General features: G+C 40.7%; 1 protein-coding gene across 1 annotated transcript in view; it reads left to right on the top strand.

The window, feature by feature from the left end:
* Positions 1–22,703, top strand: part of LOC122796926 (collagen alpha-6(VI) chain-like) — a 1,619,258-nt gene that overhangs the window by 708,299 nt on the left and 888,256 nt on the right. The window lies entirely within an intron of this gene.

Here is a 22,703-nt window from a genome sequence, read left to right on the forward strand (position 1 = left end):
ACTTGAGTATAAATGTATTTTTAAATGCATCAGTCATTGTTCAAAATATTTAACCTTCATTTGTTGAGTTCATTATAATTCCTGTCTCCTCAGGCAGCAGTGACCATGGCTGTCTGATTGGCAGTACCAGCATTCATTTGTCATTAGATCTGAAGTGCTTCAGCACTCCGAAAAATATAGTGTAGTACCAGCATTCAGAAATGAATACCAGTACTGCATTTGTGATTAGGGCTCAAGGATTCAGGGAACCTGGACATCTGAAGGAACTGACTGGCACTTCCTGAAAATGAGGGCAGTTCTTCTGCCTCTGTTGGACTTTCAGTTAGACACCATGACTATGGTCTGGTACATAAAGAAGCAGAATATGATACACATTCATTCATACTGTGTCAAGCAGCAGTGAGAATGTGGCAATGGGCCAGCCAGATGCACCACTTCCTATTTGTGATGCACACTGCAGGAGAAGCCAGTTCTGTAGCGGGCAGACTTAACCATTGCCTCTTCATACCACACAAATGGTCTTTGTGCTTGTCAGCTGTGAAACGATGCAGAAATAAGCTTTTGACTCTGGGGACTCCAGCACTGTGGCCTTGCCTTGCAAGACAGTACCAACTGTCACAGCTTCTTTTTCTTTATCCCTCCAGAAGTAGTGTGGCTAGAAATGCCCTAGCTCATCATTGGCCAAATAGACTATTTGACATTAATGTCCACTTTCTCTGATGATGATTCCCATTCAAAGAGCCTAACTCCTCAAAGCTAAGGTCATTAAAATATCTCCCACACCACACAGATGTGTGATGCATGATGGGAGAGGAAGGGTGTCAAGTAGCCTGGGAATGACATAGACAAACCTGATTTGCACTTTTACAATCCTTTATTTTTTTCTACAGAAGCTTATCTGTCTTATTTTCAACATACTGCTATCAGAACTTCACTCACTCAAGCCAATAGCCTGGTTTCTCTAATTCCTCTAATTTCTGGGGAACATGGATGACTGAGATGTCATAAGCAGCTCCAAATCATAGCTGCAGCATCTCACCCCAAATCTACAGCTAACTTGCCCTGCTTATCAACTTGTCTGCTATTTATTAAAGTCATTGAATTAATGTAAAATAATGTTGCACTATAGCAGTCCCCTCCCTTGCATCTGTGCATGCTGTGAAGGATTTAGGCTCCAAGACTGATAGACTTGTAGGCCTAGCGGCAAAGACATGATACCACTGAAATGAAAGCCAAGAATGCCGCTTTAAAGGCAGCTTTGGAGGTCTGCACTTCAAAAACTGCATTATCAGAATCTGCACTGACTGCATGTCATGAAAATTTAAGACTGCCCTACTGATTTAGGGGTTAGGAGGCAGGGATGTAGCTAGGATTTTCAAATTTGTACTGACAGCTCTCAAACTGCTACCCCCCTCCCCAGCCAAGCTACGGCCATTCTCGTAATTCACGGTTTGCTCTTTTAGTGTCGATGAAGAGGCATTCGCTGTAATGCCTCTTCAGTAATATAATATAAATTCACTCAAACTCGGTTCCTTGAATTGAAATTAACCTGAAATGTCAGTTCTTTGAAAAATGCAGCATGGTAGTTGGGGTAGAGACTTTATGCTTTTGTTTTCTGTAACTAAGGTACAGGTTTTGAGCTTGAGTAAATTACTAACCACCTGCTACCACTAACTAGGATGTTTCATTCACACACACACCCCTACCTATCTCTTAGTGCAAGAAATATGGACAAAGCCTAAAATAAACAGGGACAGATATTAAATAATGTTCTCGTGAACTTAGAAAGTTGCTAGAATAACAGGATTTGTGCTAGTATGAATTTTTCTAAAGGACATGAAGTCTGAAGCTCAAACGTCTGTCATTATTTAGCAACTTCAGCCTTCAATGATTTTCTAGAAAATCACAACATTTATGAGGAACAGACAAAAAATATGGGGCAAAAATCTGGACATTCTGCAAAATGTGGACAGTTGAGAGGTATGCTACCTACCACACACACACACACACACACACACACACACACACACACAACCTCTCAACCTCTTACAGCAACAAACTCATAAATAAAACTGAGGCAAAGGCCCAAAAATAAGGACATTTTTTTTAAATATTGCTCTTATAAACTTAGAAAGATAATAGAATAGTAGTAGGTCTTGCATCAGTACGAATTTTCTGAAAGGTATGAAATCTGAAACTGAAATGTCTGCATTATTTTCTAACTTCAGTCTTTAACAATTTGCCACTAATTTGCCAGAAAACTGCAATTTTATGAAAACGGACCAAAAATGTGATGCAAAAATATAAAATTGCCAGACAATACAGCTGGGAACCTGTCAAAGGAGGGACACCATTTTAATATGAGCACAGTTAACTTAGAGCAGCTGACAAAATTAGAGAATCTACATGCATTTCTGAAATAAAAGTAATGTATAACTCTGATCATTACAGTTGTTTATAAAAGTAAAGTAAACCCTCTATGTTTTCTTCCAAAATTGCTATTTTGTGGAGGGATCATTAGGGGAAGAGCAACATTTTGAGCCAAAATCAGGGACAGTTGAGGTTTGGCTATGCCTAATTCTATAAAACAATTTATTTGCATGTACCTCTCAACCTGCTAATGCAATAAATCTGGACAAGGCCAAATATATTGAGGGAACATATAAACAGTACTAAAAATTGCTCTTGTATAAACTGGGACAGTTGATAGAACAGGTCTTATTTTAGCATGCATTTTTCTGAAGGTTATAAAGTCTGAAACTAGTGTGTCATTATTTAGTGACTTAATTCCTAAATCATTTGCCAGAAAACCACAAATTGAGGAACAAACCAAAAATAAGAAGCAAAAAATCTATTCATTCTTTGAAAATCTGGACAGTTGGGAGGTATAGTTCAGCTGGGGCTGTCTAAGTTTGCCACCCTTCCCCCTCACAAAACCATGGTCAAATGGAGCCCCCCCCCCCCCCCGCAGCCATTCCAATGATCCATTACTTTGCTATTTCACTCCATTTACCCTAAACACTAATGTGCATACTGATTTACTTCTATGATGATTTGAACTTCATTTGAAAGTTTCATTTTGCATTTTACAGCACAAACACTAAGACATCTGCTAAACAAACTTGGCATTAAAACTTCTCTGCCCTTGAAACTCACATTCACTGAAACAACATTAAAACCCACATTCAAAGAAAAATACATTTTACCCGTGGCAGATAAGAATTAATTCTGGGCTGCTTTTAAATCATAGGCCCCTTGCATATGAAACATACATGTGCTCTTTGATACACCTTCCTATTGCTTTGAACATTTTTCCAGTAAACAATGAAACAAAACTGCCCAATTCAGAACATTTCCATCATAAAAGTCTAGTCAAACTTTTACAGTCCACCATTATCAGTAAATAATATGCACAATCTCTGAAGTAGTAAAAAAAGTCATCTAAATAATTCCACATTAAATAAATCTAACTAATGAAGAGGTGGCTGCTAGCAATCACCTTTATATTTCATGACTTCACCGAAAAATAAAGTGTCTGATGCCCCTGAGGAATAAATTGCCTAAATTACATTAATAATAAGCTAGTAATATTGCAATAGGAAATGGATGGCAAACTGATAACAGGCTCATAGTTAGTGTCTTAACTTTCAGTAGAGCAGCATTCACCCCTTATGGGAGTAGAACCAACAACGTTCTGCATTAAAAGCAAGTACACAACATTTTGTGCTACTAGCAAGGTGAGCCGATTTAGCATAATCAGCACTAAACTTCCCTTCCCTTGCAGCTCTCAGCTCCTTGTAAAATCTACGCAATACTCAACTACATCTCAACTTCGCAGCACAAGAAGTCTGGAAAAAGCCAAATTTACTGGGGTGGTTCAAAAGGGCAAAAAACAGGAACACATTAAACATTGCTTTTATAATCTTGGAAAGCTGCTAGAATAAAATGCTGTGTTACCATCATACATTTTACTGCCAAGGTCACTGTGCAAAATAGTCAGAACAACATAGTTTTCTGGATTTTTTGTGGCAAATCAGTGGGGACTGAATTCAATAAATAAAGGCAGGCATTTGAGTTTCAAACTTCATATCCTTCAGAAAATGCAAGATAAAACAAGACCTTTTTATTCTAGCAGCTTTCTAAGTGCATAACAGCAATATTTAAATGTTTTCCTTATTTTTGGGCTTTGACCCCCCCCCCCCGACTATTTTTGGCTTTGTCCAGATTTTTGGGCTAAGAGGTTGGGAGCTATGCTCTGGGAACATTTATACAGTTTTCATTATTTATTATTGTTATTAACTATGTAAAACAAAAACTCTGAGAGCTGTCAAGAACACAGATTTTGAACCTAATCTATGTACGTCATTCAAAACATAATATAAATCCAGTAGCACATCAGTACAACTATGCGAGTACACTATAAAACAAACAGCTGTGAACAAGACTGAAATTAGCAATAATCTGTGCATTTTGCAGATTATACAGCAATCAGGAGAGGGGTAATATTTACTCAAATTATGCCTCTGAATGATTCATTACTAAATGGTTATGTTACCAGTTCTAAATAAAGTTATTTTTGTCTGGGTTTTATCTGTAACTGACTGCTATAACACTTAACATGAGTAAAAATAATGGGATTAAATTGCTGGAATTGTGAGTTATGAATTTAAGTATTTAGACTGTACACACCTCCAAAGCTATAGACATTTTGTTCACATTTTTAAGCATAATCATCACAAATTATATCTTTATGAATTCTACTTATGAAAAATGTCTTTCCCAAAAGAAAATTTCAAATAGTTGCACGGACAATACATTTCCATACTGAACTGTGCAATATCTGAATAGCTCATATGGCTGAAATCAATGGAGTATGTACTAAAAACTTTAGGTAAAAATTGTGATGTTAGGCATCTGCTAGAATTCTTCCCAACTCTTCTGTAAGTAGAAAAGTTAACTGAAATATTGTATGATTCACTAGTTTGTGGATTGTTGTGAAAGAATGATGGTGCTGATGATGATGATGGTAGAGCTTTGTAAGGAAGATATAGTTTAGAGAGGAGTGAGGTGGTAGGTGTACAATCAGCTAGCCTGATGATGGTGGGATTACAGCTAATCATTGACAACTTTTTTTAAGGAATAAAAAATGTATAAGAAACTGATGTACATTCACTGGCAGCTTGGGATACTGCAAGCGCCATAATTTGAAGAAAAGAGGTCAATGGGGAATCGGACATCCCTCAATAGTGGCTCAATATAGAAAGGTACTGGATGATGAAAAATGCAAAAAGGGAAAACAGTTCTGCCACCAAAGCAGTACAAATAACCACCCACAAATCTTAGCACAACAATGTATGAGCAGCAAGCAATTAAGGATGATAAATAAGGTGAAAATCCGTTGTTTAATAAATATGAACGCTCAAAAAACAATCCACGTTTTCGTCCTGAATAAACGGACTTCATCAGATAAAAAAAAATACTCATAAGCCCTAGTTTAAGTACATTTTCAAAACATTTCCACACACACACACACACACACACACACACACACACACACACACACACACACACACACACACTACTCACCAGCCCCTTGGTTCTAAATAAAGTCCTTGACGTGACTGAGACCAACAAATCCTCCTGCTTTAAGTCCTTGAAATCCTCCCGCTTCGACCAACATAACGCTTGCATCCTAAACTGCATTTTGAACTGACGTGCGGTGAGCTCCATTCCGACTGGCTGCCCTGATGTGCTGATGTCATCATCGTGCACTAGTAAAGCATGAAAACTTTAAAATGCTAAAGCGCGAAAACTTTGAAATGCTACCCCCCCTTCTAAATACGTTGTACTGAAATCAGTACAGTGCGTATGCCTCCTGATGTCCCTGTTAGGAGGGTGGCCTAATGGTTAAGGTGTTTGCCTTACAAACATAAAGTGCAGGATTTGAGTCTCACAAGGGATAATTAGCTAAGCTTAAAATGGCTTGCAAGAGCAGTTAGCTTAGTATTAATCTTATGATTTTGCTTGCACAAGCTGCTTGCCAGATATTTTGAGGAACCTCTCTTGAGCATAGAAGATACTAGCTGAAGGAATGACCCTTGATTAATCAGTCTGGCTTAAGGGAATGAGAAAGGATATGTGCATATTTCTGGAACATGTTTTGACAAGCACTCTTAATTTAGATCCAGCATACCCTGTAAAAAGTCAAAGGGCACATCAAGCATTATGCTCACAATTGCCAGCCAGTGGTACTCCCAAACAAATCATCTTTAGACTGTCCTGTGAATCAGACAAGCAAAGATTGTTGCTTATTGCTGGGCTGTCAGGACTATTTGCTGCAAGACTTTGCTCTTGAAATTTAGAGACAAGACTTGCATTTACAGATGTCAGATCTCTATGACATCACAATGGTCTGGCCATGAGGATAAACATCCAGCATCTTTACAGCTCCACTGGAAAGGACAGAAGCAATGATATGCATGTCATGATGAGGCCCATGATTTTTTGAGACAAGCTGCTCCCTTCAAGGCACAAACTACAGCAGGCAGGAAAGATAAATGCTGCGCAGGAGAACAGCCAGATGCATCACTAGGACATCCCAAAAAGCCCACAGGCCTGAAGAAATATGCAGCAGCCTGGTTTCTGGCCCAGAAATTCCTAAAAGATCTTCCACAGAGCCAGAGTGGAAAACAAAGGAGAGTCATCTAGAGTGAGAAAATTCCCTAGAAAGCAACATGCTTCCCAAGAAAATCTGAAAGGGAATAGGTTTACTCCACTGGCTACCACTGATGCTTCAACAGATGGAGGGGTGCAGATAGAGTCTGAGGAATAAATAGGCAGGTACCTTACCATAAATAATGGTAAGACCACACATAAAGGGACTGAAACATTAATCTAAAAAAAATCTGATGCAGGGGAAACATAAATGCTCACTTAAGTAATGAGAAAGCAAGGAGCTGGCTAGGTTGCTCCATCTATATTATCTGTGCAACAGGCTTGGCCTGTGATACAACAGTTCAAGGAATTACTAAGGTCTCTAACACTTCAAGAAGAAGAGGAAATAGGTGATTTAGCAGTATTCATATTCTCAGCCTATCATCACAGCAGGGCTGTGATAGTAAAGAAAATAGTGCATTTAGACAACTGTTGCAGGGCCTGCGAGATAAAGCAGGACAACATGATTTGATATTGATAATGGGTGCTATGAATGCACATATTGGGACAAACAGAACACGGTATGAGGACTGCCGAGGTCTAAATGGGTGGGACAACAGGAATAAATCAGGAGAGGCCATTCTAAACTTTGGTCTGGCAAATGGCTTGATAATAGCCACTACATGATTCACAAAGAGACAGAGTCACAAGATGACATACAATAGTGGCCAACATGCAACTCAGGTCGACCTCATCATAGTAAGGAAAGGGCACTGGAGTAGAATCAGCAACTGCAAAGTCATCCCCACTGAAACAGTTGGCCCACAACATAAACCACTGGTTGCCACAATTAGCTGCAAGCAGTCATCAGCAAAGGCTCTAAGGTCAACAGAGACCAGACTGAAGATCTAGAAGTTGACTGGAGAGAAAGCACAACATTTCATGGAATTACTCAGGGCTCTATCACCTCAAGAAGAAGAGAAAATAGTTGGAGATGAAGAAGAATGTCAGTACCTCAAAACAGCATGTGTGAGGATTACAAACAGATATGAGGTTGAGCCAGGTGTGAAATAAGGTACAAAATGAAAGCTGGTGGTATAATGCAGGAGTCCAGTAAGTAATCAAAAGAAAGAAGGAGTGCTGCAAAATGTGGGAGATAGAATAGACAGACCAGGCTAGAAAGGAATACAGGTTGATTAACAAAGAGGCTAAGAATGGAGTTGCAATAGCAAAGAAAGAGGCATCAGAGGCACTCTACCATCTTCTGGAAAGTGACTCACTAGATGACACAAAGAAAATATATCAGGTTGTGAGGCAAGACAAGAAGATAAAGAAGAAAGTCAGACACCCTTCATAAGGGATGCCAAAAACAACCTGCTCACGTGACCATAGACCATCAAAGATATGGAAAGAGTACATCTGATGTTGTTAATCTTCGTTCATTCCTTACAATGGGTTATTGGTTCCATCCTCGGAACCGAGCCAGCCTTACCCCAAGCTCATGTCAGCCAAAAACTCTTGAGCCAAGATCTTACCCACAATGGTCTGCTCTCTGTTACCTCAGATCTCATTTGCCATTTGCTGTACAGCCTTGTCAAGTCTTCTCTCTCAGCTAAGTGTTCAATTTTTTGAAGTTTTTCTATTATTAGTGCATAGAAAGTTTTCAATTCTTCACTATCTCTATCTTCTTACCCTATCGCAACTTTGAGACTCTCTCCCTATAGTATATTGTCCTTTTTCTTACCTTTGAGGTAATTCTCCATTACCATCATTGGTAATTCTTCCTCTCCCTTTCTCACCTTTCTGGGTACTTTCATAACCTTTTAGTAGTATCGTAGTTTTTTCCCTTGATATTACAATGTTGGATAAGAAATGTAGTGTTGGTTTGAAACAATGTACAGAATGTGGCCATAAGTTGCCACTTTCTGATGGTCATGATTTCTGTGTTTATTATCTGAATGTTTCCTACCTTTCAGTGGATCCCCTGTGTGGGATTTCTAGAAATTTCTCGACTAGGACTCTGAATGAAAGGAAGAACAAACGTATACTAAAAGGCCTCCATAAATCTCCTTTCTGTGAAGCTATCTGTGGGTCAGAGGAATCACCACCTCCTTTTAAACCCCATAAGAGGCGTTCTTATTCTTCCTCCTTGAGGTCGCTCACTTCATCTCCCTCTAGAGATCACAAGGAGTTGACTCACAAAAAGGTGAAAACTCTGGGCTCCACACTACCATCTGTGGTCCTTTCGGCCCCAGCCTCGGCGTCATTACCAGTGCAGACAACTTCTTTGATGGCACAGTATTCATTGGTGTACACATTTACCACACTGCCCTTCATGGTGCAGACATCCTTGATGCCTATGGAGCCACATTTGTCAGTGCAGATACCCTCTGTACCATTCTCCTCTGTGCAGACACCCTCTGCTTCAGGCTCTACATTACATGAACTTGCCAGAACCAAGTACTCTCCCTCCATAGATCCTTTTGTGGGAAGTCAGTACAGCCACTTTTTAGACAGGCCAGAATCTCCATCAGGTTTCTCTATGAGGTCAACTAGGAGCCTCTCAGAACAGGATGAGTTGCTGCTTGTCTATCAGTTGCTTGTGGCCATGGAACTCTTTAATCTATCTAAAGTTGCTCTCCCTCTTGCAGGTGACCATATTTCTCCACAGACTCCATCTTACACTCCTCCTTTGACTTCCAGGGTAGCATCAAAGCCCCTTACTCCAACAGCAGCTTACTTTCCTTCGACACAAACAGTGGACCTCACTTTGGAGTCAGAGTCGTCCTTGTGGCCCTTGGTGCATTGGGCACCAGACCCTTCACAAGCTAGTGGCTGTGCCGTGGGGGCAGGTGTTCTTGGTTCAATACCAATATTTTCTATGGCACCCTCCAGAAATCCTCCTGCCCTCATGCTCCAAAGTATTCTTGAGACTCCTGGTCTGGGGGTCGGCTCGTCAGAGCAGAGTGTGACCCTAGTCGCGAGGTTGTCATGCTCGGTTCCGGGCTCCCATCCCTCTTTGTGCAGTCTGGCGTTCCAGGCCATGGAGAGGGCACTTTCCTCTGCTGGCAAAACATCCTGTCAGAGTCCTTGCTCCCCTCTATGCCACAACTGCCACAACTGTCGCAAGCCACAACTACCAGACCCTGGGCACAAGGGCCTCAGACTTCTACCCCGCAGGAGATTCCCTCTTCACAATCTTCCCCAGAGCTCCCCACTGAGGAAGTTCCTTGCAAGGCTTTGTGCAAGAGGAAGCACATGGACTCCACTGAGTAGTCTCTAACTGAAGACATGGACTTTGATGATGGGGAAGGGTCCCCATGGTCACCCTCTGATGAGGTGTCCATCCTCAAGATCCTAAGACAGAGGGGCAACTGGAAGTCTTCCAACCCTTCCTCCAAGGAATCTGTATTCCTGCAGGCCTTTTGTGCACAGCCACCTACCTCCTGGGTTACCCCACTGGCTGATGAGCTTGTCCAGCTCATCGTCCAGCATGCATGGAAGGCTCCTGACACTTTGGAAGCTATACCTCAGATGCCTTACAAAATTGTATCTCTCCCTGCTGAACATCCTCATTAGTCCAAAGGTCTTCCAGTAGATGCCATGGTGGTGGTGGCTGTAACCAAAAAAGATTTGGCAAAAGAGAGATAGACTGTCCATCCACTCACAAGAGTTGCAGGTGATAGACGACTCAGGAAGCATGTGTTTGCTTCATCTACCTTCGCTGTAAGGTCCTTGAACTACTTGGCACACTTTGAGGCTCCAGAGGGACCTTATTAACCAACTCTCTGAAACCTTGGCAGGAGCTGTTTCTGATGGGGTGCACAACAAGGATGCTTCTAAGATAGTGACCCTGGAATCTATATCCAATTCTTCCATGTGCCTCATTTCACACGCAATGGAAGGAGTGGCTAGAGCGGCAGGTTCAGGCATAGAAATGTGATATCATGCCTGGATGCGCCTTTGTGACTTTGTGGACTTTTTTTTGAATGCCCCCATCAGGGCCTCTTCATTGTTTGGCCCAAACATTAAGGATACGATAGTAACGTGTGAACAAGATGGTAAGACCCTGTCTGCCATTGGTATCTGACACTCCACTGCTCAACAATTTCTACTCCAGAAATCAGAGGAGTGGGAAGATGTGGCACTGAAAATCACAGGGCTCTTTCCATGATGCACGTGCTGAGTTCTCCCCTAAGGGCAGAGGGAGAAACTCTAAAGGAAGACACCCCTTTCCGGGCAGGGGAGGTCCAAGAAACCAGGGATCCAGAGATTTTTTTCTTTGGGCAACCCTACCAGCGCTCGTGAAGCATTGCCCGACTACTCACCTCTGGAAGTGGTTGGCGGTTGTTTTCCTTGTACCCTACTGCCTGGTGAACCATAACCACCGATTCCTGGGTACAGTGGATAACATCCAGAGGTTACTGTATTCCCTTCCATCTCTGTCCCACTTCACCCAGTAATTTACCCAATGTCCCACCCAGTCAAGGGGAAGCAGCAGCACATGAAATCCGAAAGCTGCTACAAAAAAAGAGTCATCCAATGGTCTCCCCAGATCAGATGGTATCCGTTTTTTACTCAAGATTCTTTTTAGTGTGAACAAAAACAGGGGACTGGAGAATGATTCTGGATCTCAGCACACTAAACAATTTTCGGATGGTCACTGTTGAGTCTGTCCTTCCTCTTTTGGAAGAAGATGATTGCATGTGCTCTATAGATATTCAAGATGTGTATTACCTTATAAAAGTGGACAAACACTCAAGAAGATACCTCCACTTCTGCATAGGAGCCAGTGACTAATAATTTCTAGCACTGCCCATCAGTCTCTGTACAGCCCCCAGAGTGTTCACCAAATGCATGGCAGTGGTTATTGCTCACCTGAGACTTCAAGGATTCCAGGCATTTCCATACCTAGATGACTGGCTCCTTACTGCCCCCACCAAGCATTTACTGGAGGAAGCCCTGGATTACACTCTTCTCATAGTTCAGCACCTGGGAATCACTATAAACTGGGAGAAGTCCAACATGACCCTGGCACAATCTATAGAATTCATTGGAGTTCTGTTGGATATGAGAAATTGCACAGTATCCCTTCTAGATCACAGACTTCAAAGAATAAAACAACAGGTTCAGCCACTAATCCGTCACCACAAATCTTCTGCTCAGTCTGTACTCCAACTGTTGGGGTTGATGGCAGCCCTGATCACCATTGTTCCTCTGGCCAGGTTCCACATGAGACTTCTTCAGTGGCTACTTCTCACTCAGTGGTATCCTCTACAACATCCTTTGTCCTTTCAGATAAGTGTAACTCAGAGATGCAAGCAAGACTTGCTCTGGTGGATGTCTCAAAATCTCCAACAATGGTCTCGCCCTTCAGCCCCCATCAGCCAAAAGCCATGCTAACCACAGATGTCTCCCTGATGGGGTGGGGGGTGGGGCTATGTCAGGGAAACTCGTTCCAAAGCACCTGGTCGGAGACAGAGGCTCATTTGCATATCAATGTCCTGGAACTGAGGGCGGTGCTACTAGCATTGCAAGTATTTCACTCCATCCTTCCATCAGGGACTACTGCAATCCAATCAGACAACATGTCAGTAATCTGGTACATCAACAAGCAAGGGGGCACCAGATCTTACCAGTTATGCTGAGAGGCCTTGAGAATATGGCAGTGGACAATATCTTCCAATCGCTTTTTAATTGCAATGCACATTCCCGGGAGCTCCAACATGACAACGGACAAATTGAGCAAGTGCATTCTACAACCTCACAAGTGGTTCCTCAATTCTGTGATAGCGGCAAAAATTTTCCACTCCTGGGGCTAGCCTTGCTGTGATCTATTTGCCTCTCCAATCAACTACAAGTGCAGCAACTACTTTGCCCTGATCCCCCCTCAGGGTCAGTCACTGAGAGATGCTCTAGTCCACAATTGGTTCTCAGGTCTGCTTTATGCTTACCCTCCTTTACCCCTCATTCCCCAATGTTTGAAGAAAGCATGGCAGTTGAAGAGCAAAGTAATCCTCATTGCACCATATTGGCCTCAACAAGTTTGGTTCCCCTTCCTTTGGCCTCACCTGCTAGATTGACCATGGATTCTCAATCCAACTCTGAGGATGATCTCCCATCTGCAGGGTCTGACCCTCCACAATCTAACAAACCTGAAGCTGATAGCTTGGTTTCTCCACTTTCAATGATTGCCAGGGAGGATAACCTCTCCTCCCCGGTGCGCAATATTCTTATTGCATCTTATAAATCATCCACCAGCCTAACCTATCTCAGCAAATGTAAAAGATTTACCTTATGGGCATCAAGCAAATGATTGGACCCCTTTGCAGCCCCAGTTTCAGTGGTACTAGATTACTAATCATATCTCTTTCAATCTGGGGTATCAGGCTCTACTGTTTGTGTTCATTTAGCTGCCATTTCTAATTTCCACATTGGCTTCCAGGACTCTTCACTCATGCCACACAGACTCTGTAAGACTTTCTTGAAGGGTGTTTTTCACCTAAAACCTCCCTTTAGAGAACCAGTACAACCTTGGGACCCAGCTGTGGTTCTGCAAGCCCTAACAGCACCCTCCTTTGAACTTGCATTTTTATGTGACTTAAAGAACCTCTCTTGGAAAACCTTGTTTCTGGTTGCTATCACATCGGCCATATGTCTGTCAGAACGGGTCTATATCAGCATTTCAAAAATGTAATAGTTCGAATCACAAAATATTGAACTGAATGATCGAATTTTCAAATGCCGATATAAAAAAAACAAACAAACAAAAAAAACTAAAGGGTGTAGGAAGGGGGCAAGCCCCCCTGCACCCCCCACACCCTCTGCTACTTAAATATACCAACTCCAAGACCGCACTAGATTGTAGTAAATGGAAATCTCCCGTTACGGAAATTTCTGTTTACCCGTTTGATGTTCTGCACTTTTGGCATTCTCGCGTCAACAATATTGCATTCAATATTGTCAATGTTCGAGATGCTGATAGGAACCCATCAGAACTTCAAGTCTTATGCATCAAATGTCCTTACCTTATTTTCCATAAGGATAGAGTCTTACTAAGAGCTAATTCCTCTTTCTTACCAAAAGTGGTATCAGAGTGGTCTATCAGCCAGTCTATTGACCTCCCAGTATTTTTTCCTAATCAATCTAGCAAGGGAGAGTATTGCCTGCACTCCCTAGATGTTCACAGGCAAATCTGTTTCTATTTGGACAAAACAAAATCTACCCATAAATCAGACCAATTATTTCCGGCTTTTTCTGGTCCAAGGCTAGGTCATCCCATTTCTAAAGTTACATTAGCATCATGGTTGAGAAATTGCATTACCTTCATCTACAACAAGAACAACATCACCTTGCCTCACAAAGTGTAAACCCATTCTACAAGGTCAATGGCAACTTCAGCAGATTTCCATGCTAGGGATTCCCTCAATGACATTTGCTCAGCTGCGACTTGGGCCAACCCCTATGTCTTTATTCTTCATTACAAATTGGATTTTGCCTCCAGAGGAAGAGCTTCTTTTGGTTCCATGGTGCTCAGGAATGTCCTTCCATGAGAGCTGCCCAGAAATATAGATAGCTGGGGACTCTGTCCCATCGTAAGGAAGGAACGAAGATTAACAACATCAGATAAAGAAGTTATATCTTACTATAACGTTCCATCTGTGTTGTTGATCTTTGTTCATTCATTACTCCCCACCCTCCGTCCTCCTCTGGAGGTTCCTGGTGGATTTCATATGGTTCTTCTTCCATTCTTATAGGTCTGTTATGACCAGAGGTAGCCTCTACTTTTGTCTATCAACTTGCAAACTCAATCTGAGGTAACAGGGAGCAGAGCACTGTGGGTAAGATCTTGGCTCGTGAGTTTTTGGCTGATGTGAGCTTGTTATAAGGCTGGCTCAGTTCTGAGGATGGAGTCAATAACCATCGTAATGAATGAGTGAAGATCAACAACACAGATGGAAAGTTATGGTAAGATATAACTTATTTTTCCAGCAGCTTCTGAATGAATAAAACCCTACTGAAACTGTACTGCCCCAGACACAAGCCTACAGAGAGAGAAAGAAGAGGAGGAGCCCAACATAGAAGAAGTAATAGCCACACTAAAGTCAGGGAAAACTCAGATGTGGTCCCAGCAGATATGATAAAGATGCTGGATGAGATGGGGAGAAATAAGCAGCTAGTAAACTTGGCTACTTTTTGTTTTCAAGTGTTCTCATAAGCAGAGTTGCCAAATCTAGTATCATGAGCACTCATCTTACTGACCATGATGCGGTCATGCTGATGCTGTCAAGCCATGGCGAGACTAGGTCCCCAAAACAATAGAGGATGGATCCTGTGATACTGTATGAGATACTAATAAAAGTGCTGATATTTACAATAGTGAGACCAGTTATCTTGAATATAGTCTTCCAGGCATGATGACATCCCATGGCTTGATAGTTAGGAGTCAGATAAAACTGAGCTGATGACAATATGCCAGTAGGTGAAGGCAAAACTGTTAGCCAGTTGGGAGACAGCAAACACAAATCTGGAAGAACATTCCAACACAACTTGAAGAGAGTGTCTACATTGTAACTTTAAAACCCTGCATGTCCACAATAGATATAAGAAGGTTATAAGGTCCATCCATATAATACATAGCAATAATAAGGCAAGACTGTATTTATGGAGAGCAGTGCTCAGATCATGAGTAGAGGGGAATAAACCAGGTACAATGCTACCTCATTAACTAGTTGATGTAGATGGAGACAGTGCATCTACAGGGGTTAGAGCTTTCAAGGAAAGAAATCAGTGTCACTTTCGTGGAATATTATGAATCCCTATATGCACAAGAACGTCTTAAGGGAATAGGTCTCAAGGATCTATTCCAGACAGATAAGTTGTTACTGAGTCAGACAATTTCAGCTGTGGAGGTAGCAGGAAATAGTACTCACAATCCAAAGGTAAAGACCTTGGGGTATGCAGGTTCACTTTGGAGTTGTATGCCATGCTGAAGGATTTAATATTTCTTGGGCTGGTAGTGGTAGATCACAATTTCCAGAATGAAGGGGAAATTACCCCCTTTTCACAAGCCTCAATTATTACTGTCCTTTCCAAAACTGGGAAAGACCTTACTTAAGTTTGTAACTACAAGGCTATCTCACCTCTTGGTATTGATGTGAAGCTCTATGCAAAGATTTTAGCAGGTAAGTTAAAAATGCTTCTCCCAAAATATGTTCATCCCAGACAGGCAGGATTTATTCCCAAAGCAATTATTGTTGATCACTTAAGGATACTACAGGTCTACATGCAAGTGTTACAGAGAGTACCTGATCTAGCCATTGCAGTACAAATAGAATTTGATAATGTTTTTTGACCCAATAAGGTGGAAATATCTGTTGATGGTATTGGAAGCCATGGGCCTTCCAAGAGAATTTATTAGAGCAGACCAAGCATTATAGGTAGAGTTGAGGTTTTAACCATTGGAGTGCTATACACACCTTCAGGTTGCAGAAGGGTACACTTCAAGATTGCTCTCTCAATCCAGCACTTTTCCTCTTAGACATAGAACCACTAATCAGCATACTACAATCCCAAACAGTTACAAAAGGATGGGAGTGCTTTGGAATTGAGACAGCATTACTCTTGTTTGCAGAGGACTGCATGATACTCTCTCAGGACCCTGAATATGTTCTTTCCTAGTTAGAATCCCTCCTACAGAAGTTGGCAGAACAGTCAAGATTAAAACTTAAAAAAAATAAAAGTGTATTCCCAGCTAACTCTACAGCAATAGAATGGAAATGTATCAAAGCCTGGATCCCCTTCAGAGGTGCTGTCCATTGCCCACTATACTTAAGGATTCAGATTCACCCAGATCTAAGGATAATGCTCAGCAGAAACCTACGTCTATTTTGGATGAAGTTTATATTGGAGTGCAGAGCTGGAGATGAATAAACCTATCTTTATGAGGTAGAATAGCAATAGCAGCATTTAAAATGTGTGCTGCCCCATTGCTCTTTTATGTTTGCCATCATATCCCTATACAAACTAGTCATCCACTCTTATGTAGAATATCAGCCCCGCTGAATCAACTTAACTGGTCTGGTAGATACTGCCGAGTCCCTGAGCCAGTTTCACTGTCACCTATAAATGTTCTGTGTCTGGCTGTCTCACATTGGGGTAATTATACCCCAGCCTTTACATAATGTTCACTCTTCTCTCTTTGTAATAAGAGCATGTCTATTTAGGCACAGTTAGAAGGGATGATAGCAAACTCATGCACACCTTGGGCTTCAAGTTGGTATAACAAAGTACTACCTAAACTCTTGAAAAGATGGTCTGGGATAACCCAGTCCTTTATAGCCCTTAAAGCCTTTGTTGAGATCATATCTCTAGCAGCAGTATGGAGCACTCCTATCCCTATTTGGTGTGCCTCAATTTCAAGGTTGGTGACCATACTATATAGTTTTCAGGATGATTGGAGAAAGGGATACTTTGCCTGTCAGACCTAACGATGATAATCCAAGGATGATGAGTCCTTGCAGATTTTCTGAAGCTGCAACAAAAAGTGGGTCTTGAATTGTTCAGAATTTTGGACATATCTTCAATTAAGATAAGTGATTCTGAGATCAAAATATCAAGGATGCCTTGAATGGGCATGTTTACCTTCATTTAGTGAAGGAGGCACACAGAAAAGTTTTGAAGAAGGGAAGGTCACTAAGGCAGCAAAGCTTTATAGTCTCATTAAGAAGACATCACAATTATCAAGGTCTGGCATACAAGGTGAAGTTACAGGCAGCCAACAAGATGGGGTATTTATATCCTTGGTGAGAAGGATGATATTAGTCCCCATCAGATAGTCTTAAATATAAATACAAATCCACCATGAGCTGCTCAGCTTGCAGGCAGGATGTCCCCACCCTGCAACATGCATTTTAGCAGTGCAAGATGGTACACGTGCTATGCGAAAAGTTATCTGTATACCTCTTCCAGAGACTGGGTGTACATTTAGTAGCTCCTCAAGGGTCCTAGGTGTCACAAGTGGCTAGCTCCCATATCACAGTACCTAACACATTTTTCATGCAGGTGGTAATGTCATTTCATGATTACATTGCAAGTGAGTGGAAACCCCCAAGGCAATTTGTCATAGAAGTAGTTGTAAATGTGGGTACTAAAGGCAAGCAGATGGAAATTAACATTATGCCATAATGTTTGGATCTTTCACCCCACTCGATAAATTAAACCAAAGCTGATGTTTATGTAAAATTATGGAGACTGCAGTTAGAAAGTTTAATCTACTTCTATAGAATAGCTGGTTCTTTATTGCTTATATTCCCCTAGAGTTAAACACTGATACCGTAGAGTTTGTAATATTCATGCACCCTTATTAATTACTTTTATATATACACTTCTGCTTACTATATACTTATCTAGTCCATCTATGCTTCTGATTTATCTGTTACTAATGTTTGCAGTTTCTAATGAATAAAGCTTCACTTTAAAAAAATCTCTTACTCACTAAAGATTCTGCTTTCTTTCACAAAGATGTTTCAATCATATTTGTCTCTCAGAAAATTTTTTCCAAACACTTACATTGGCAGATGGAACTTCTTTTCTTTCAGGGCTAATTAAACAGCATGTATCTCCTGGTCCTCCCTTACCTCCCAGAAATCTTTGACAGTAATTTTCATCACTCGTCTAGTTGTCCATGTGTCAAACATCTCTGATTTTCATTCTAGACTAGAGTCTTCCTCTATTATTTTTCAAAAGATTTGTAAAACCTTCTTATGCAGTACCTTTTACCTTAGCCCCCCTTGTTCAGGACCCTGTCCCACCTTGGAATATTTACTTTACATTTGAAAAAAAAAATACTCTTCCACTTTTTGAACCCACTTCTTCTGTGGATATGAAGTTCCTGTCTTGAAAGAACATCTTCATGTTCTCATCTGCTCAGCCAAGAGAATCTCTGAGTCACAAGCTCTTTCTGTCAAGCTACCTTTATAAAATTTTCCATAGGGAAAAAGTGGGCCTTACAAGTAACTTATCATTCAAGTCTAAATTTGAACACATCAGTTATCTGTCATTTTTTTCATGAATATTCTAATCATGGTAGTTACGGATATCCACAAACAAAGAATGTGGACAGGTTCTAGACAGTTAGCGAGTTGCATTAAATTATATCATACAAATACAGAAAACTCTTCCTGCAACCTGAAAATGCATTCCACTAGAGCAGTATCTTCTTTCTGTAACCTCCAGACTTGAGCAATAAGTAACTTAACTGTCTTCATCCATAATTCCACTAGATCATATCTGTGCAACTACAACTTGCTCTTCCATGATCAACTTTTTGAGGTATAGTAAACTATACATTATTTCTAAGTCATGATCTTCTGTGAGGCCTACTACCTTCTCTAAGATGTTCTCATAGTAGTGACCCCCAGAAGGATAAGTCAGGGGCAATGACTTGGAAGTTTTTGAAGTTGGAGCTCTTGTTAGATGCAAAGTTATGTACTTACCAGAATGACAAGACTGTGAGAAGGTCCATACTTGATAAAGTGCCTTCCCATCTCTTCCCTCCTCTTCCTTCCCTTCTCCTTGTACCGTTCTTCTTCCTTCTCAGTGTTATATACTGAAGAACTGGAAAGTGAGAAATGCAGGATGTATGGTAGGAAGGTTAGGGTGTCGCAACCTTGGAAATTTGTATCTCTGGATTGGTCCTAATGCTTCCTGTAACTTCCATACTTTTGGCCGAGTGTAAACTGGATGAAATTTCAACTTGTCAGGTATGATTTTTCAGGTATGAACCTTGTCAGTAGATGTTCTGTGTAGCTATCACTTGTAATATAGTTTTTCTTTGTATATTGGTAGTGATATAAAGTTTTTTTTGACTTTTCTTTTCAGTGATTCAAACTTTTTTCATCTTTTCTTTTATCTACATGGTTGTGCGACCATATAAGCATGGATGTATGGGGGATATAGGAGGACTTCCCTTGCAAAAACATATATTTTTGTGTCATTAATTTGGCTGAAACTTCAACTGTTTGTCATCTTCTGGTTGACATTTCAAGTTCAGTTAATGTTAATGAAATGTGTGGGAACCACTTACTAAAGCCCCAGTGGTTACCAAAGGCTTACCCTCTTCATACAGAGGTAGCATTATAACTGCATACCTCTCATTTTGTTAATTAGTGTATGCTGCAGAACTGCATTGCAAATAAAGCAAATTTAAGAATGAGTTACTTTAATTTGCTCTTGAAATGTAGTAGATTTGCACTGAGCAATACTAATTGTCATTTCATTTTGCATTAGTTTGTCACAGAAGTAATTCTCATCACCATTATTGACATGTAAACATCATCAATATATTTCTTTGTGTCCAAACTACTGGCACAGTAGACTGTCACAGGGGGTAAACATCACTTTGTTGTTTTACTTCATCTTTCTGATACATACAGCATGGACAGTCACATGCCAGATCTCCTTGCAATATCATGGCAGTAGGAAGGAAGACCTTCCAAAAAAGAGGAACATATCTAGCTACAGCAACAATTAGACTACAAATGATGAGGTATACAATATACAGAATTTACTGAACTATAACAGAATATAGCTGGTACATGCAAGGGATTTTGAGAAGTGAGTCAAGGTGGGTCTAAATAATTTTAACATCTGTTTCATGAAAAAATATGACACAGGCCTTGACTTTCATGTCTAACTCATTTACTGGGGAGCCAAGGCTGTAAACATTCCAGAAAATAATTGTAATGGGTTCTGTGGGGCTATTACATCATCTAAATCCTTCATTACATCAGCTGGAATGTTGTTCTATAACAAACTGACTTAAGTTAGTCCCACTAGTCATGTCTGCAAAGCCATGGAAGGCATCATCACCTGGTTTCATTGTACCCTGCTTAGGAAGCAAATATTTAAATACATTTGAATTTGAATTCAAGAATCAAACTAAGCTAATTAGTGATAGAAGTGGAATTGATTAAATTTTAGAACTTGCTTAACCATGAATCTGTTTATGTGCATTCATCACTGGAAATTCTGATACTACATTACTAATGTAAATAGGAAACATGACAATAGTTGCATTGCACCCATAAAAAACAGTAAGTTATTAAATAGACTCTAAGTTAAATGTGCAACTATGCCATAAAAGAGATAGTATAGAGTTGTAATTTCTATTAATAGGCATTGTTGTTTTAAACATGCACTTCACACCTCAAAAACAAAAATACTAAAGGCAGTAATAAAACAAGCAAAGTTATTTCAGGTAGCATTCTACAATGCCCTGTCAGTATAACTTATTTTCAAAATATACACTTTGAAATTATAGCAGGTTAATAACTATTGTTTAGATCATAGAGTATCATATTATGATGGACCAGCTAAGCCCATTTCATGTCAACCTTTCATAGACTCAATAAATTACATTAGCTGGATATAAGAGAAATTCTACAATGCCGTCAGTATAACTTATTTTCAAAATATACACTTTGAAATTATAGCAGGTTAATAACTATTGCTTAGATCACAGAGTATCATATTATTATGGACCAGCCAAGCCCATTTCATGTCAGCCTTTCAGAGATTCAATAAATTACATTAGCTGGATATAAGAGAATGGTTTCCCTGCAAGGAAGCTATCATTTTGTAATATTCTGCTATTACTGGCTGTAAATTACAATGCACTATTTAAATAGCTAGTAACTACAAATTAAGATCCGGACATTATTATCTTATAAATCATGCAAGCTTACAATTTAGCATTGGTAATGCTGTTTTATCCCACTGTACCATAGGGCCTCTCTAAGGATTTTCTTCTTTGATTTCACTGAAAAAAGAGATGCAAAAAAGAAAAAAAATAGCAGAGCAATCATACAAATTTCCCTTCCCACTGTATTTATTGGTATGAGAACAAGGAAAAAAATGTAACCAACAACTTCATCCTTGTGGCATATAGGGATGAAACCCTAACTATGACCCAGATGATCCAGATTTGACTACTGCCTATACTGCCCTGGGTACTGGAAGGGCTGTGGCAGGGGACTGTGGGATGGAAGTGGAGGTTCCAGACTTGCTCATCCCGGGGTGGTGGAGGTTTTATCACCTGTTGCAACACTGGCCTCATCAGGGATATTGCAAGTGTTCAATGGTCAGTGTAGCTTGTACCACATGTGAGCTAGGGAGAAAGGCAGTCCATGGGCATGAATAGGGGAACTCCCTAGAGAAGCAGCTTTGAGCAAAGTCACTCACCTTTGTAGGGAAGGAGTTAGATGAGGATAAAGGGAACCCTCAAATGAATGACAGTCTTTCTGGTGCCCAACTCTCACTTCAGTCAGGGAATCAATGGGCTATATTGCTCTCATATTAACTGGGTAACAAATGGGCCATCTTTTACTTCAGAAAATTAATGAATGAATGAGTTAATGAGTTAAAACCAAAACTGGCGCAGCTAGACAGAAATTCCTAGAACTATGCAATAGAGTCAAAAAGCTAATAAAACGGGACAAATTCCAATACTACCAGTCTGCCCTAGACTCCTCACAACACAGCCCCAAACAATTCTGGTCCTCCATAAACTCCATCCTCCACCCAGGTAAAGTCAGTACCCCTCCTCCTAACATCCCTCACTTCTCAGAAAATATTGCTACCTCATTCAACACACACTTCACCCAAACCATACTATCACTAGCTAAACAACACAACCCCCCTCCCCTCCAACCCACACCTTCAACTAGTAATCTCCCCACTGCCTTCTCTTTTTCTCCTGTACCTACCTCCAACATAAAAAACTCTTAACTAAACTTAAACCCACCAAATTAGCAGCAGACAACCTCCCAAGTGAATACCTACAAATCGCAGCTGATGCTCTGGCCTACCCAGTATCCATCTTGATTAACCGATCTCTGTCAGAAAGTTACGTTCCCACATTGTGGAAAGTCTCACATATAATTCCCTCCACAAAGGCGGACCCTCTGCAGAACTAACCAATTACGCCCCATAGCTATTCTCTCTCCACTCTCCAAAATACTAGAGAGATGCATACACTCTCAGGTCTC

This window comes from Protopterus annectens, chromosome 3.part0 (assembly GCF_019279795.1).
Source record: "Protopterus annectens isolate FY-2018-M chromosome 3.part0, PAN1.0, whole genome shotgun sequence".
NCBI classification, from domain to species: Eukaryota; Metazoa; Chordata; order Ceratodontiformes; family Protopteridae; genus Protopterus; species Protopterus annectens.